The following is an 18,901-nucleotide window of genomic DNA, read 5'->3' on the forward strand; positions in this document are numbered from 1 at the left end:
CTGCTCCCTTTCCATGCCCCTGATTCTATTACATTCACCAGTTTATTCTGTTCATCAGATTTTTTTATTCATTTGATTTTTAGATTCACTTGTTGATAGATATGTATTTGTTGTCACTTTGTTGTTCATAATTTTTTATCTTTACCTTCTTCTTCCTCTTCTTAAAGAATACCCATCAGCATTTCATGGGTGGTGATGAACTCCTTTAGCTTTTTCTTATCTGTGAAGCTCTTTATCTGACCTTCAATTCTAAATGATAGCTTTGCTGGGTAGAGTAATCTTGATTGTAGGTTCTTGCTGTTCATCACTTTGAATATTTCTTGGCACTCCCTTCTGTCCTGCATAGTTTCTGTTGAGAAATCAGCTGGAAATCATATGGGTACTCCCTTGTAGGTAACTAACTGTTTTTCTCTTGCTGCTTTTAAGATTCTCTCTTTGTCTTTTGCCCTTGGCATTTTAATTATGATGTGTCTTGGTGTGGTCCTCTTTGGATTCCTTGTGTTTAGGGTTCTCTGCGCTTCTTGGACTTGTAAGTCTATTTCTTTCACCAGGTAGGGGAAGTTTTCTGACATTAAATAGGTTTTCAATATCTTGCTCTCTCTCTCTCTTTTTCTGGCAGCCTCATACTTCGGATGTTGGTACACTTGAGGTTGTCCCAGAGGCTCCTTACACTATTTTCATATTTTGGGGTTCTTTTTTCTTTTTGCTTTTCCAGTTGGGTGTTTTTTGCTTCTTTGTATTTCAAATCTTTGACTTGATTCTTGGGATCCTCTAGTCTGCTGTTGAATCTCTATATATTATTCTTTATTACAGTCAGTGTATGCTTGATTTCTAATTGATACTTTTTCATATCCTTGAGAATCTCACTAAATTTCTCGGAGGTTTCTAGAAGATTCTTAAGTAACCTTATAACCGTGGTTTTGAACTCTGTATCCAGTATTTTGCTTTCATCTATTTCTTTCATTTGTGACTTGTTTCTTTGTCTCTGCATTTTGGCTGCTTCCCTGTGTTTGTTTCTATGTACTGGGTAGCTGCTAAGTCTCACTGAGTTGATCGAGTGGCCTTGTGTGGTTGGTGTCCTATAAGGCCCAGTGGCTCAGCCTCCCCAGTCACCTGAGGTCGATGCTCTTGGTGCACCCTTTTGTGGGCTGTTTGCACAGTCTTGTTGTAGTTAACCCTTGATTGCTATTGATATCACTGGGAGGAAATGACCTCCAGGCCAATTGGCTGTGATGACCAGCTGTGTCTACAATGGAAGATCTGTTGCGCAGGAGACACCCTTATTGGGCAGGACTTGCTTCAGTAGGGCTTTGTTGCTCACTGAGTCTGCCCCTTGAGTGTGTCTCTTATGGATGTGAAGAGTTGTAATCTGATATGGTCTCACTCTGACCACTGGGTACACTGGTTCTTGGATCTCCAAGAAGGTGCAAAGTCAGCCACTGCCTGAGGCCACCCAGCAGGAGCTACAGAGAGATCTGCAGATTTCTCCTCTTTGTTTGGGATTTGGAAGTGCCCAGATGAGGCCCATCTGTGAAGCAATGCAGGCTGCTGCTGCAGGCCTTCTTTTGGAAGCTTTGGAGCTCTCTGACCCAGTTGCAGTTTGTTAGGTTTTAGGTGACAAGAGGGACAGGCCATTGATATGCAAAATCTGCTGTGCACAGCTTGGGTGGGGTTGTAAATTGGGTGGGGCGGGGTCTCAGGGAATCACCAGGGCAGAGCAAACAGCAATGGCTGCCAGTCAGCCCCATCCCAGAGAGGTCCCCGGGTCTCTGTGTCCCGTGGCCCCATGCAGGAACAATGATCGCTGCGAGCACCTCTGAGAGAAAGCCACCCTCGTGTTCCTGCCTGATGCCAGACTGTCCAGTTTCTCCCCATATGAGTCTGGGTCCCCAGAGTCTCACCCGGAACTGGAGTTCAGAGCAATTGGGAGCTTGTATCTCCCTCCCGATTGAAAAAAACAACAGTGCACCCAGTTGCCAGCCCATTTTGCGCGTGCCTCCGTACCTCCACACTTCTGCACCTCCGCACTTCCTACCAGTCTCAATGCACTTTTTTCTTGCCTTCTAGTTGTAGAACTTCCACTCAACCAGCTTTCCCATGGTTCTGGATGATATTTGTTTTGTCTTTTAGTTGGAGTTTTGATGTGGTTGGGAGAGGCAGCACGTACAGGTGTTTACCTATGTCGCCATCTTGGTTGTTCTCTCAAGCATGTTTTTAACTTAAGCAATGTGGTGAAGCCTATGCCATTTACTAGGACAATATTTGCAAACTTAGGATATCTATTATGATTAAACATAAATGACATGCCCTTAGGTAGGGGCAAAGCAGTACTTAAGAATTACATCATTCACTCTATGTCTAGATGTATAGACTACAAATTACCTGCAATTTTCTAGTTCAGAGAAGACTTGTTTGAAAGGAAATTAATTATGAAAATAAGTACCCATGATTTTAAAAGGAGGGTGTAACAATAACTTTAAAAATCTGTTTTAATACAGCCTGCCTCACTACTTTATAAAGATAACTTATCTTTGGAAGGTGATGGATCATTTTGCAAAAGGAGCTTAGGTCTTCTTGTAGTAAAGGGCGTAACTCGCTGACTTTTGCTCCTTGGGACTCAAAGTTAAGTAGACTTAGAAAGGTGGACAGGGTGGTCCTACCCAAAGTTCAGAAGCTGAAACTATCAAGGAAGCCCCTGGAAAAACCTTGAAGAAAGGACAAGTGGAGGGTGGTCCCAGGCTACTCTTGTGGAATGGTCTCCATAGTATGTGACTAAGGCTAGCCATGATGATGTAGTGAAGTGACACACAGAAGGTTTTGTTGTGATGAACAATGGCAGAATAACTGAGTGCAAACTAAGAGAGCTAAAGGTTCAAAATCCATGTTCAAATCCCCATTGTGAGGCTGACAGGCATCCAGACCAGCACCAACATCACAGTGAGTAGATAGGCATGTGCTAGACTTTGGGTGCAGTGTTCACAGTGACACGAGACACCAGCCAGAAGCAATGGCAATCCTGAGTTAATCAATCATCCAAGATTTCTTTATAGCCAGCACTGGGAGGAAAGGCCCTACCCATCAACACATCCTCTAGTTTAAGTAAGTTTATCCCTGGTATTCTTGGTAAATTGGCCAGAACAAAAGAGAGGGAAATTTGGCTAGGTGAGTGGAGAAGGCTTCCAAGGGGTTAAATTCACTTTCAATGACAATAGGCTCCTCAGATAACTCATGTCAAACTGGTTCTAAACCTACATAGACCAGAGACTAGCCTTTCTTCACCTGAGTGCAAACACCTTGCATTTCTGGAAGAGTCACTGTAAAATCCTTACAATATATGTTCATGTTTCACCAGATAGAAGCCTTTGTTTTTTAGGATCTTAGTTGTACTTACTGACAAGTTTTAATTCATTTTTAAAATGTTAATAACCATTTATATTATTATCAAAAATCTCTTTCTTAAAAGTTTCCAAATGTCTAAACTTTCTGCTAAGAAAAATAGGCCCTTTTTCAGAAGAGAGGAAAAAAATGTACTTTTCCATAATACATGACATGAGTCATGGTAAGGGCTTGAATAATTTGTAGACATGTTGCTATTGAGTCATCACAAATGATACAAAACCACTTGAATACTGATGAAATTAAACTCTTTAAAATCTGTAAGAAATAAAAATAATACTATTTTTATATTTCACAAAGATCAATTTCAGTTTTACCCTAGAAGAGACACTAAAGCTAAACAGCAACAATTCTCATTCATTGCTTGGGAAGTTTGTTCTCTAAGAAGCCAAATAAGATCTACAGCAAAGAGAGAATCTGCGATATAACATGGACTTAAATACAAGTGTTAACTTTCATTGTTCAATATATTCCTTTCCTTTACAATAGGTAAAACACTGTATTTTAAAACAAACTGGCCAGACTGTGACTAAAATACTCAAGGACTTGTAAATCTAAAGGCTTTAAGTAATATGACTGATGGGTTTGATGGTACATTGGAATGCTGGTGATTTATTATATAATTTAAGTGCCCATCTGTGCAGCTGGGCAAAAACATAGCTGATGAAAATATCAGCTGTCCAGCTGTTTTCTCTATTCAGCAGAGGTCATGTGGATTGCTTCTCTGGCTACCATCACCGCTCCAACAACCTCATGTCTGTCAGAAGGACTCTTCGTCTCCATACTCTCCTGAAATAGCAAGGTCAACAACACTGGTCCTTAATCCTGAAGATCCCAGCTACTTTCCAGGCTACTTGCAACTTAATGAGCCTTGACAATGGTTAAAGAAGTCATTCTCTCAAACTTTGTGTCACTGTGTGTCACTTCCCAGCTAGCTAACCTGGGACAAAGAGGAGCTATGGTCTGACTCTTAAAAGAAAAAATGAATTATACAGTACCAAAATCCGGTTATACAACATTACTTTTCCACCTTCCAGGTGCTACTTAACTACTTTAGCTATTCTCCATGGCTCTGAGATCATTGATAAGTTTGGTGACCTTAAGAAGTAGAACATCAAACTTAGAGATAATTTCTAGTGGACCTTGCTTTTGTTTTAATATGATTTACTTGAGCAATATAGACCTCAGCAACCCCACTTTCTATCCTTCCCATTGAGAAGTTTCATACTAAGTGGCAGGTGTTGTGTAAGTACTCATATTCAGGAATAAACAAGAAAGAGTTATTGACTGGTAATAGAACCAGATAAAGGGCTTGCAAATGTATAAGGTGCTATAGACCCAGTGGGTATTCAAACTTTTTACTACATTTACTTATTGCCTTTAATAGTGATTTGAACACACAATGGACAATTGAAGAGCTAAGATCAGGAAGGCAGCCAATTCATAGCTACTGACCCTTTCAAATGCCGTTCAGGCCCTAAGTAGCCATTCTGACCTAAGTTCAAAGAGTATAACAGTATCCTCAAATCAGTATTGTGGGGAAAAAAAAGAGAGAGGGCAGAGGTATCCTGAAGGCATTAATAGGTTTCCCAATCTGATCTTTGATCTCCTACTCCATCATCTCAGATGGCTGCCAAGGGCCAGGGCTCATAGTTAATTTGCCTGGTTGACACACTCTAGTTTTAAGTTCTGATTTTTTAATTTTGTGATAAGAAAAGATAACATAAAATCTACCCTCTTAATGAATTTTTGTGCACAGTGAAGTATTATTAACTACTAAGGCCCAGTGCACAAATTCGTGAACACGTGGGGCCCCTAGGCCTGGCGGGCGATCAGGGCTGGGCCAATCAGGGCTTGCCGGCTTGGGGGAGGGACTGGGCACGAGAGGTTGCCCACCAGCCCCAAGGAGAGAGCCAGCCCTTTACCCCCCTGGGAAAGGGGCCACGTCCACCACCACCCACCCCCAGTTCCCTGTCCCAGCCCAGGAATGGAAGGGCCCAGCAGGGATGGGAGAGGAGGCAATGGTTACCAGGCCGGGCGCAGAAGGAATGGATGCTGGATGCAGAAACTGCCGGCCAGCTGCAGGAGGTTGGCTGTGGGATTGCATTGACCACCAGGGGGAAGCTCCTGCATTGAGCGTCTGCCCCCTGGTGATCAGTGCATGTCATAGCAACTGGTCGACCGGTCGTTCGGTCATAACGGTCACTTAGGATTTTATATACATAGATAATCACAATGTTGTACAGCAGAGCTCTAGAACATACTCATCTTGCAAACTGAAGCTTTATACCCATTGAACAGCAACTCTCCATTTCCTTCTCCCCACCCAACCCTTTCACTCTCTGTTTCTAGGAGTTTGACACTGAGATACCTCATATAAGTGGAATCCCAAAGTATCTGTCCTCTGTGGCTGCCTTATTTCACTCAGCACAATGTCTGGGTTCATCCATTTTGTCACACATGGGAGGTGGATTCTGACTTTTTACCCTAAAACTGTGAATGACTTGAGGCCAGCCCCTAAGTGCTATGCATACTGTAAGCATATGCATAAAGCACTTAATCAACAGCAAATTCATTCCTAGAAATCATAGGAATTGTTAAGGATAAAGGTCCTTTTAGAGCAAACATACATACCTGTCATGGGGAGAGTTTAGTACATTCCAGCAACAGAGGATAGCTAGATTTAATTTGGAGCATTTTACTCAGTTTCTCTTGAGTCTTTGTTAACTGCTTATTTGGGGAGAATGATACAGTTCTAGAGACTTCTCTCTAAATCTCTTCTCTTCTTTCTCCCTGGCCCATCACAACAATAAATGAATAATATTGAGTGGTGTTTTATAATTTGCAAAGGATTTTAACATTCATTTTATCATCCCACCTTCACTGAGAAAGCATCTGTTGATCAGACAAAGGCTCAGAAAAGTAGTGATTTGCCCAAGGTTGTCCTCCAAATCCCAGCCTCTTTCAACTATATCCTAAAGCCTTTTATATTCTTCCACTTTAACTTCAGGTATTTCTATTGCTTGAAAAGTAAACTCAGATGTGGGCAAAAGTGATTCAAAAACTTTATAAGTAATATCAATAAAATTAATTAAGTTCAGAAATACTTATCCTTTCTCCCTTACTGAGTCTTATGCATAAAATTGTCACTCAGAGCAAAATGATTAGCATGACCATAAAACACATGTCTAATCCTAACTAGGTATCTCTTTGCTTTTTTGTTTTCAGTATGTTAAAATTAATATACAGTCCTGATATACAAGGCATGTGAATAATGTAGCAAGATAGCTGTCATAGGCTGAATTGTGTACTCCCCCCAAATTCCTATGCTGAAATCCTAATCCCCACGTACCTCAGAAATGTGACTGTCTTTGAGGACAAGGTCTTTAACAAAGAAATTAAATTCAAATGAGATCATTAGAGTGAGACCTGATCCAATATGACTGGTATTCTTATAAGAAGAGGAAATTTGGATACTGACATACACAGAGGGAAGATCATGTGAAGACACAGGGAGAAGCCAAAGAGGCCTCATAGGAAAGCAACCTGCAGACACCTTGATCTCTGAATTCTAGTCTCTAGAACTGTGAGAAAATTATTTCATGTTACTTAAGCCACCAGTCTGTGGTACATTTTATGGCCCTAGCAAGCTAATACAATAGCTAAGATTTAGTTGCTTGCACAGGTTAGTAATGTAACTGGCTTTTAGTACAATATATGGATATTGAAATGCCATTGCCCTCATTTTTTAAAAAAATACGAGTATATATGTTAATAGTGGTATATGTTTATTATGTTTTGAACAGAAGTATTACCCATCAGGCAATCATAACTGCATAAATACTCACATCAAGTTAAAATGACACACACAGTGTATAATAATGTTATACACTGAGTCAGCATTCAGATTTTTCAGGAGATCAGTGCTAGATGAGACTAAGAGAAGTTTTCACTGAAGTGGCAAGAATGAGTAAGGTTTTGATGTAAGTAGCTAAGGAACAGTATAAGGAAGAGGTTATGAAAGTGAAAAATCATAGAGGACACAAAATGGGTCAATTGAGCTGGAGCAAAAGAAGTGAGGAAATTAAGTCAATTTGGTTTCTGGGGAGAGAGAATTCAGAAAGAATGCGGGATACTATCATGGTGAAGGAAGGGTGTGAGGATGAGCACAAGCCTCAACTCAGAAGTTAGTCTATTACCCTATCTGTAAGAACAACCTGCTGGTGACCTAGTGCTCCATCCTGAGGCTACCTTTTGCATTTATTGAATCCTTTTCCAGAAATAGCCAGGGAAACAGAAGCTTCTGTCTATACCAGTGACTCCCAGAATCACATGTGGGGCCTTTATTCATTGTTCCCATCCCAGATACAGTCAAACAGTAGATCTAGGTAAGTGTTCTCAATCTTGGCTGCACATTATAATCACCTGGAGCTTTAAAAAATTCTGGTAGCCAAGCTACAGTCCAGACCAAGTCAACCAGATTTACTGGTGGTGGAAGCCAGGTATCAGTTCTATGTTTCTTAAGAGCCCCAGTTTAGGTAAGCTGGAGACCCACTGCTGTAGGTAGTAGGGCCTGGGTATCTGTGCTTTTAGTAGGCTTCCCAAGTGATTCTTCCTAGCCAATCCATGAAAAGCATTTGATCCTCAAAACTGAGGCATCCATCTTGTATTCCTCAATTAGCTTTCTCTAATCCCTAAGAAAAAACAAACATGTCACTTCTCATTTCGTCTCCTCTCTATAAGGAATCTCATAATTTAGCTAAACTTACCTTTCAATTTGGCACGATAAAAAGGGGGTCTTTTCCACAGAACACACAACAAGGGCCTTTAGTAGCTATAGTATGTAGCAGTGAAACAGAGTATTGAAGTAGGAAATAGAGTATTAAGAAATAAGATAGATGTGGACCAGATTGTAGAGGGACCAGTTTTTCAGCTACTAAGGCAATGGCCTTGAAAAAAATAAGTCAGCGGGAGATTGACTTCAATCTAGATTTTAAGGAAATTATAAAGAAGAGAACAATGAAACAAAAAAATACAAAAGACAGTGTAAAGGAGAAACAATTGAACTTTTCTGATAGATTAGGTATGTGAGAAGGTTGTGAATTGAAGATGTGATTCTGCAGTTATAAGCCCGAGTAACAGAAAGAAATTATAGAAATGGGAAAATGAAAAGAAGAAGCTAAATTTCCCTGTGGTGGTGGTGGGGGGAGGGGGCCAGTAGAGAAAGGAAGAGGGTTAAATTGGGTTTTGGATTTGTCTGAGATAATATGGCATTTAGAAAGTGAGGCCATTCTGTCTTTTTCATCTTTGTTGCCCCAGTACCTAGCATGAAACTTAACACATGGAGGACATTGATTAAATGATGGTTGACTGAGAAAGCAGAGGTGGAACTGAAGGATTGAGGAACATGCCAGGTTGAGAAAAGTCAGAACCAATGGAAAGCCGAGGGTGGGGATAATATATGCCTCATAATTAGGCTTCTAATACTATGTCAAAATGAGGCCACATGTGCTGTCATCAATTTTGTATCTGAGTTAAAAGTGTTAATCTGTTAAGTATAAGCCTTTAAAATATATCATAATTTGTGCAATCCTGTTTAGCATTTCTTTCTTTTTTTTTTTAAATGGAAGTGACCTGAGCCTCTCCTGATAGTTGAGAGTCCCCAGGAATAACCATTGTTAAGTTTATGTGTTAGGTAGTTACTTTTAAATTGTGTTGCTAAGCCATGCTTTGAGAGTTCAGAGGAACTCCCTCAGGGACCACTTTAGAAGGGATGGGAAAGAAGGATTTGAGCTGAGCCTATGAGCCTGTGGACCTACAACCCCATCCCTACCCCAAGTCCAAGCTTTTATTCGTTTCATTTATTGGCACAAGTAAGGCTTTATTTGGAAAAATAAATAAAGGCAGCATTTTAAATTTTTCTCTTAAGAAAGTAAATTGTGAAACTTACATGCTAAGAAATAAAGAGAAAATGAATAACAAGATTAACCATGAAGACTTAGCTGAAGCCGGATAGTGGAAATTGGCAGCAGGCCAGATCAGCATGGTCCTATTGGCAGGCCAAGTGTAAGAGGAGATTAAGGAGAACTGGGAATCTGGAGAGAGAGTGTGGAGGAAGGTGAATGACATACTTTGAGCGTGGAGTCCAGATTTCAGTCACTAACTGGCCCTATAACTTAGGTAGGACATTTGACCTCTTTGGGCCTGTTTTCTCTTTTGCAAAATAAGGTCATTGGTCAAAATGTGCCCAATGATCTCTAAAGTCTGAGGTCCTGCTCAAAGATTCTGTGATTCCAGGGAGCTAATGCAGCAGTGTAGGTGACTGACATTGATTTTCCAGGCTACACATATTATTCATTATGATCAGAGAAAGCTCATTGTTTGAAGGGTATGAAAGCCAGAAGGGAGAGGTGAAATGTTCAGGAGTTTGATTTTGGGAGGATAGAGTACTTAGCTTGAATAATGCCTGTTAAATTAATTATGCAAGGAGGCCATTATATAGAGATGGGTCTAATGCTATGATGCCCTACATAAGTATATAAAAATCTAGGCCTATAAATGCCTCACGGTTACGAAATTGAAACCTAAGAACAGCCAATCACAAACACCCAACAAAGCTTCAAACTATAGCCTATCAATCATTTCCTTATACTTTGCTTCTACCTTATTCTATAGAAATATCTCCCTGAGTTCCTGTCCATGGAGAGATCCTAAATAATTCTGGTTTGGTGTGGCTTTGATTTGAATCACTTTTTGCTCAAATAAACTCTTAAAATTATTAATATGCCTCAGATTATCTTTTAACATAGCTAATATGGTGTGCATTAAGTACTGATATTTACTAAGGACTTTACCCATCATACAGCATTTCATTCTCACATTGCCATCAGGAAAATACAATTGTTATTCCCATTTTAAACTTGAGGAAGACAGACACCTAGTGAGTGTCCTTTTAAAAAGATGATGTTAATAGTATTGACAATGTTAGTGCTGGTTAAAGAGAATTTACCTTTGAAATGCACATTAATAAACCAAATCTAGTATTTTAACAGTTCTACCATACTGTTCTTATATAATCCTACTGAAAGCTCTACTGTTAAAAAGAAACTATGAAAAAAATGGAAACATTTGAATTCTGCTCTATCAATTAAGTGGGTGTGTAGGTGGCAGAAATGTCCAAAATATTTCACATCTTCTCTTCTTGATGGCAACTTATAAGTTATGAAAAAATATAGTGATAATATCTTATACCTATTTGTAAAATATTTAAGACTACAAAGTACCTTCCTTCATAGATATTATCTCAGTTAATCTTATGATTACACAAATATGATTGTCCCCATTTTAGAGGGACAATTTAACTTTTATAAACCCCACTTGAGGTTTATAAAGGTTAAATTTTTTGCCCAGGGGTGATACGACTAGCAAGTGGAACCAAATTTCAGTCTTCAGACTCCAAGTCCAATGCATTTTCCATTATACTACAACCTACTTTATCAAAATTCACATTTTATATCATAGTGAAATGTAGTAGGTATTACCTGCTAGAATAGAATTGGTTAGTTTTGTCATCTAGAGGAGGAAATCATGTCCTTTCCAAAGATTTGGTTGCAAGTGGTAACAATTACAATATTAATATTGTGATAGATAATGATTAAAAATATGGCTAACACTTAAAAGAGGCAAATAAAAATAAACCCAAATGTAAGCTATTTTATAATTTAGGACTGTGAGCACAATTAGATGCACTTCTTAGTGAATGTAGAATTGGGTCATCTTTGATATTTTAATGTTTTGGGGATTGTAAACTTACTCATTATGAGTCAGCCCAAGAGCATCATTGGTTTATGGTTAAGCCTCTGGTAGTTATGATATTTAAAGAGCTTAATTTTCTCGATCTCAGGGAGAAAGATTATATACAACATGTTCTTTAAACCCATACAAATCTGGGATTTTCTCTAGTTCTACAGCTAACTACCTGTGTGACCTTGAGGAAATGCATTAACCTCTGCTTCTAACTTTCCTCAACTATAAATGAGGTAATCATTCCTATATCACTGAATTGGCTTGAAAGTGTAAACAAAGGAGAGAGCAAAGAATTTGCACTAAAAATAAAAATAAAAAAAATAAAAATAAAAATTAGTTCTTTTCCTTGAGAGATTTGCAAGTGCTACTCTATTGGGCTTCACATATCAAAACAAAACAAACCAAAACAAAAAACAATAACACCTTCACCTCTACTGATACCTGACATTAAAGAGAGGGCTATTTACTGATCTATGTTTCTCTCTCACATCGATGTTTCTCTCTTTTTCCCCTCTCTCCAAAACCAATGGCGTATCCTCAGGTGAGGATTTAAAAAAAAAAAAAAGAGCAAGAGAGAGGGCTACTTAGTACCTCTCCTATACCTGTTCACAGCCAGGAACTTGGTAGGTGCCCAATAAATGTTAGTTGAATTAAACTGAAATCAAATTACCCCTTCTCCCTGGGTCTCACATGTTTAATTAGAAGCCTGCCATAGCCCAAATATCATCAACTAGTATTCAATCAATATATAAAAGAACATTGTCCTTGCAGCATCCCTCTTTCATCTCCAGGCCCTGCTATTTTTGTCATGGTTCATTCCAGCTGAACTAAAATTTCCCCAAACATGACTGGAGCAATGGGCCAAATCTAACAAGATTAAATTTAATAGGGATAAATGTAAAGACTTATACTTCAGTCCAAAAAGAATCTTGTACAAGTACTAGATGGGGAATATGGAGATTAGCAGCAACATGTGTGAAAAAGACTTAAGGGTTTTAGTTGATATTAAGCTCAATTAGTCAGCAGTGTGCTTTTGTTAACAGGAAAGTTGATGTGAACTGAGCCTGCATTAACTCCTGCTCAAGCCTGGTGATGACTCCACTGCTCAAGTTCTTTAGATTTAGCAGAATCTCTAGAATGGCTCATTACATTTCAGATGACAATCCCATCCCCCGGAGCTTTAGCCTTTCTAGGGTAGGCCTTGAGAATTCACATTTCTAACAAGTTCCCAGGTTGATGCTAATGTTTGGTCCCTGCATCACACTTGAGAACCATTGCCTTCCTCCAGTCAGGTAACACTGAGACCACTAGTAACAGCAGAACAAAAAGATTGAAAAGATAAGAGGAGAGAGAAAAAAAGGAAATAAATAGTTGTTAGGTGCTGTAGTAACATCAGTAAAATTAATATTGTTAACATTTATTGAGGATTTATTAAGGCTAGAAGTTCTACCAAACGTCACACAGAATTAATAGTAGTAATAATAACAACAGTAATCATAATAAAAACCACCACCCAAGTAGTACTTACTGTGTGTCAATATTTTTTCCATGGGCTTTACATATTTAATCCTTACAACAATCCTAAGAGGCATATATTACTACTGGAAGCCCTGTGCATGAAATTTGTGCATGGGGGTGGGGGGGTGTCCCTCAGCCCGGCCTACACCCTCTCGCAATCCGGGACTGCTGGCTCCTAACCACTCACCTGCCTGTCAGATGCCCCTAACCACCTCTGCCTGCCTGATCGCCCCTAACCACTCACCTGACTGCCTGATCGCCCCCTAACTGCTCACCTGCCTGCCTGATTGCCCCTAACTGCTCTCCTGCCTGCCTGATCACCCCTAACTGCCTCTGCCTCTGCCCCCGCTGCTGCGGCTTTGTCTGGAAGGACGTCTGGAATGACGTCTGGAAGGTTGTTCAGCTGTCCAGTCTAATTAACATATTATGCTTTTATTATTATAGATATACTAGAGGCCCTGGGCACGAAATCGTGCACCAGTGGGGTCCCTCAGCCTGGCCTGTGGGATCAGGCCGAAACCGGCTCTCCAACATCATCCCCTGAAGGGTCCCAGATTGCAAGAGGGCACAGGCCAGGCTGAGGGACCCCACTGATGCACGATTGGGGCCTGGGAGGGACTGCAGGAGGGCTCCAGGGTGTGTCCAGCCCATCTTGCTCAGTCCCAATCAGCCAGACCCCAGCAGCAAGCTAACCTACTGGTCGGAGCATCTGCCCCCTGGTGGTCAGTGCACATCATAGCAAGCAATTGAGTGGCCTTAGCATATCATTAGCATATTACACTTTGATTGGTTGAATGGCCGAGTGGATGACCGGACACTTAGCATATTAGGCTTTTTTTTATACAAGATATTCCCTCCTTATCTGCAGTTTCACATTTCCAGGATTTTAGTTATCTGAGGTCAGAAAATGTCAAAAAAAAACAAAAAAACAATTCATAAATTCTCAATTTCACACTATTCTGAGTAGCTCCTCCATCCTACCTGGGATATAAATCATCCCTTTTTTCCAGTGTATCCATGCTATACATGTAGTAAAATAAGATATTTTGAGAGAGAGAGAGAACACATTCATGTAAATTTTATTATAGTATCTACAATAATAAGAGCATAATATGCTAATTAGAACAGACAGCCAAATGACCTTCCAGACATCCTTCCGGACAAAGCTTTGGCAGCATGGGCTGAGGCAGAGGCAGTTAGGGGCAATCAGGCAGACAGGCGAGCAGTTAGGGGTGATCAGGCAGGCAGGCAGAGTGGTTGGGGTGATGAGGCAGACAGGCGAGTGGTTAGGGCAATCAGGCAGTCAGGTGAGTGGTTAGGGGCAATCAGGCAGGCAAGCAGAGGGGTTAGGGGTGATCAGGCAGGCAGGCAGAGTGGTTAAGGGTAATCAGGCCAGCAGGTGAGTGGTTAGGGGCAATCAAGCAGGCAGGCAGAGTGTTTAGGGACAATCAGGCAGGCAGGCAGGCAAGCGGTTAGCAGCCAGCGGTCCCAGGTTGCAAGAGGGTGCAGGCCGGGCTGAGGGACACCCCTACTCCCTGTGCACAAACTTTGTGCACTGGGCCTCTAGTATTATTATAATTGCTCTATTTTATGATTAGTTACTGTTGTTAATCTCTTAGTGTGCCTAATTTATAAATATAACTTTATCACAGGTATTTATGTATGTATAAGAAAAAAAACCATATATGTAGAGTTCGGTACTGCCTGTGGTTTAAGGCATCCACAGTGGGTGTTGGAACATATCCCCCACAGTTAAGGGGAAATTACTGTACCCATTTTTTTTAGATGAAGAAATAGCTCACAAGAATCATGGCTAGAATTTGGATTTATGTATGCTGACAACAGCTCCTGTGATACCATGAGGCTCCCCTGGAGACGTGATTTAAATAAAGATTGAGTTTAGAGAAGAGTTAAGAAAGAATCATGCAATATTTGATAATGAATGAATAAATTGAATATGGTATATCTATATTATAGACTAATAATCAGCAATAAGGATGAACTAAACTATTGAAAACAACATGCAACAACATGAATGAATCTCAAGATAATTATGGTGAGTCAGAGCAGCCAGACAGAAAGAACTTAGAAAATGCTAATGAATCTACAGTGACAGAAAGCAGATCAGTGGTTGCCTTGGGATGGTGGGAAAGGAACCTTGAGAAGATGTGGGAGGGAAGAATTAAAAATAGACACAAGGAACTTTTTGGGGGTGATAGGTATGTTCACTCTCCGATAGTGGTGAAGCTTTCAAGGGTGGCTAAATACATTTAAATTTATCAAAATGTACACTTATATGAAGTTTCTTATATTTATTATATTATAATAAAGCTATAAAAACAAGTTTGGGTTTAAAAATGTTAAGTAAAATCCATGAATCCTGTGAAGTAGACCACTATTATTATTTACTAATAACAGATTGATAATTGTGTTCACACCTAAAGAACAGATAATTTGGATAAACCAATACCTTCAGCATATCTAATGTATACCCCAATGTCTTACCAACTTCTGAGTAGAAATAGCAGTTAAACAATAACTTAGATTCTGTGAAAACCTAACGCAATGGAAAAATTTATTACTACTAGTAAATTCTAGTTCATTAAAAAAACAATTGGTCCTTAAGAGGTCACAGATTCTAAAAACTAAAATAATCTATCTATATAATAGAGGAATATGCAAATTAGCTGGGACAGTGTAATGTCACGATTGAACAGCCGGGACCTGAGGCTGCATGGCACCTGGCCGGGGCAAAGGACCTCAGGCTGTGCCCCCTGCCCCGAGGGGCTTGACTGGGGACCTCAGGCTGCACCCCTGCCCAGAGGGGATTGACAGGGGTGGGGCCGGCTGGGTCTGGGTCTCCTATGTTTTTTAAGCACATGCAGGTAGTGGGTGGGGACTTGACTCTAGGTCCCATGGCACACCCCAGACTCTGACAGGAAGGAGATTTTCATATAAATTTTACTAATTTTTTTTTTTTATCTCTGACACTTCCATTTATATAGAGAAAGGGCAAATAGCAATATTAAAAGATTTTCCTAATTAATTCCCTTTTAATGTGCACGAATTTTGTGCACCAGGCCACTAGTACTTAAATATAATTACAACAGTAATAGTATAGTAGAAGTAATAGCTTCTTATTAAATTCCCCATTAAAAGAAAACAATCCAAAAAACTTTGGCACTTTCCTTCCAAAATTAACAGGATAGATAGGATTATTAACAGGAAAGATAGCATTATTTCATTTTATAGACATTAATATTTAAGTTGCCCCCAAAATGCCTTTTTTAAACTTTTTTTACTTAACTGCTTTTGATAACAAGGATCACAATATGTTTGCTTTGCTCAGTGTCATAAGTTGGCTTGAAATTCAGTTAAGTGTCCTAGTTTGTCATAGGATTTTACTAATAATTTTTAAAGACATTAATTTGGAAAATTATACTAGAATTAATTCACACAGCACACATGTTTTTAGGACTTGGAAGAAATATGACAGGGAGCTAAGATTTCTAATCAAATTTGGAAACACTCCTATAGAACTATTCTTGTAATTTTTCAGGGTTACTAATACATGCTGTTCTCAAATTAATTGTGACTTAGTAGATACACGAAACCCACTTGGCTCAGATATACAAAACTGCATGTACACTAAAGGTGGGTCACGTACCCACTACATTTTTTTATTAATTTCAAGAGAAAATGTAAGTTGTTCAATTCTCTCACTCTGTTCCCAGGGAGAATAAAGAAATACAAGTCAAGGATACAGCTGAGCCTCCAAGATAAGGAGAGGAGAGGAGTGGAGTTTGGGGCAGGAGGAGTGAAAAAGACAAGTTCTCTAACTCGTGAAGATCTATTCTCATTCCTCTATTGCTGAGGGAGTGAAATGGGGAAGAGGGGAAAAGCTTAGAAGAGACTACTCAGATTTGCCTGGTGGGTGGTCCCGAAATAAAAGGGATGCACAATAAGTTCCAGTAACGGAAGTCAGGGAGGGACTTGTGGGAAAAGCCATAGTGGCATAATGTAGGTGCATTTGCCATTTCCCCCTTATTCCTAAGCACTGTGGGGGTAGATTGCAAAAAACCTCAGGATTTCAAGATTGGGGTCTTGGCTTTTAAAAACAGATAATCAAGTGGGTAGGAATGAGAGAATAACCTTTTAGAATCATTGAGGTTCTCTTAAGAAACAGCTCTGCCCAACAAACTTCTGATATTTCTCACTGTGGTATGGATAGGTATTCTAGGTATATTTAGAAATTACAGAATCATGTTTACACAGCCCTTTCTGGGCTCAATAATAATTTAGATTTCAAATGTGTGTCCAGGGACACTTTATTTGGTGAAGAACCACTGAGAACGAAGCCTTGTGGAGAAGGCTCTCAATAAATGGAGGGTAACCAGGACCAGCCTGGGTGCGGGACCTGTGCAGCCATGCCAGACCTCCTCCCCCAACGAGGTTTAAAGATCTGCTGCTGCTGTCCTGACATTCTTAGCGAGTTTTGAACAAAGGACTCTGCATTTTCATTTTGCATCAGGCCTCGGATTATGTAGCGGCTGGTCCTGAGTGCAACAATGTAATATCTGGACCACAGATCCTCCCTTTTGGCAAATCTCTTCTGACTGGGCACCCTACTCCTCCGGTTTGCAACATTTTCCAAGAGATCGTCATTCAAAGCAGCTGCAACTCCCCAAGGAACTGTGCGTTCTATTGTTCTTTAACAGTAATTTTTAAATCTTGCAAAGTTCAAATTTATTTCATCCCAACTTTATTTTACATGAAGAAAGAAAGCCAGGACTGTAATCCTGTTGAGTATAGTTTCGTGCAGAATGCTTTTTCTTTATGTTCATCTGCATTGTATGTAAGGTCCTTTTTACAGGTAACTGCTTCTGAACCAGAACTACATCCACAAGCCTTCTGCCCATATCCACATGCACAGTCTACTCCACTCAAAAGTGTTTGACTTTGATCTCCATATGTAAAATCATGCAAATCGGTGGACTGTCCAGGGAACTGAAGTGAGTATTTGTCCCTTCTTGGCTGCAAATGCCACTGGCAGAGGAACCTCTAACAGCATTTCCTAAGGGACGAGGCCCAAGTGAAATCACCAGGACTTGCTGATAATTAAAGTTGAAATACCAAATACAGAAAGAGTAGCTTTGTAAGAAAGATATGACTGGGTCCAGGCCACAAAACACTGATATTTTCCCACTATTGTTTTGTGTTATTTTATTTCCTTTAACTAAGCTCACTTTTAAAGGGTTATGTTTACAGCAGCCTAGGGAACACACACAGCTGTGTCTGCTATGGTGAATTAGATTTTCTAGCTGCAAGAAAAGTTAAAGGATCTGGAGGCTGCCTCTATGGAGTGAACAGAGAGAGCTAAATGTGAATAAATGCTGCAATAGAGGGGATAGCAACAGAAAAGGCTGAAGGCTGAAAATACAATACTGGGATAGTCAGAACCTGACCATCCATTTCACACACTCTTTCTACAGATTCTGATTTCAATAATTGTGCAAGCAATTTCATAAGTACAACAAAAGCCCATTAATGTTTTCAACTTAAAATCTGTATATGCAATATGATGGAACTCTGCTGGTTTACCTTTCTATCATAGGCATAAAAATGACTACTATAAAGATGATTATTGCAAAATAAACTATGTTAAAAAACATTTTAAAGCACCCTTAGGGGCTTTATAACTAACTCATAGCTCTGTGAGGAAGTTACTGTCAAGTACTTGAAAATTTTAACTTTTTCTTTCTTTTAAAATCTGTAATAGAGATTTTCCTCTTTATTGAAACACTTTCCCTCAATCTTTAGTTGTTGAGCTCCTATTGCACATAAGTGATTGTGCTGGGCATTGAAAGGAACATATAGAGGAAAATGCTGTTTCTGACTTCAAGGATTAAGATAGATTTCCAAATGAGTATTTCCCAAGGTAAATGAAGTTAAAAATCAGAGCGGCTTCAGCAGCCTGCTATGAGAGTATAGACACAGTATACGGGTTTTCAGGTTCCAGCAAAAGCTGTTCCAAAAACTGACCCTAAGACAAGAATATGTGTGCTTATGGTTTATTTGGGCATTACAGAAAGCACCAAGGAGGGAACATAAAAGCTAAGCAAGAAAGCAAAGTAGCCAATAATAAGAGGTGAATTATCAAGCAGATTCCTGCTGTGACCTC

The sequence above is a fragment of the Plecotus auritus genome, assembly GCF_963455305.1.
Source record: "Plecotus auritus genome assembly, chromosome: 2".
Classification (NCBI taxonomy): Eukaryota; Metazoa; Chordata; class Mammalia; order Chiroptera; family Vespertilionidae; genus Plecotus; species Plecotus auritus.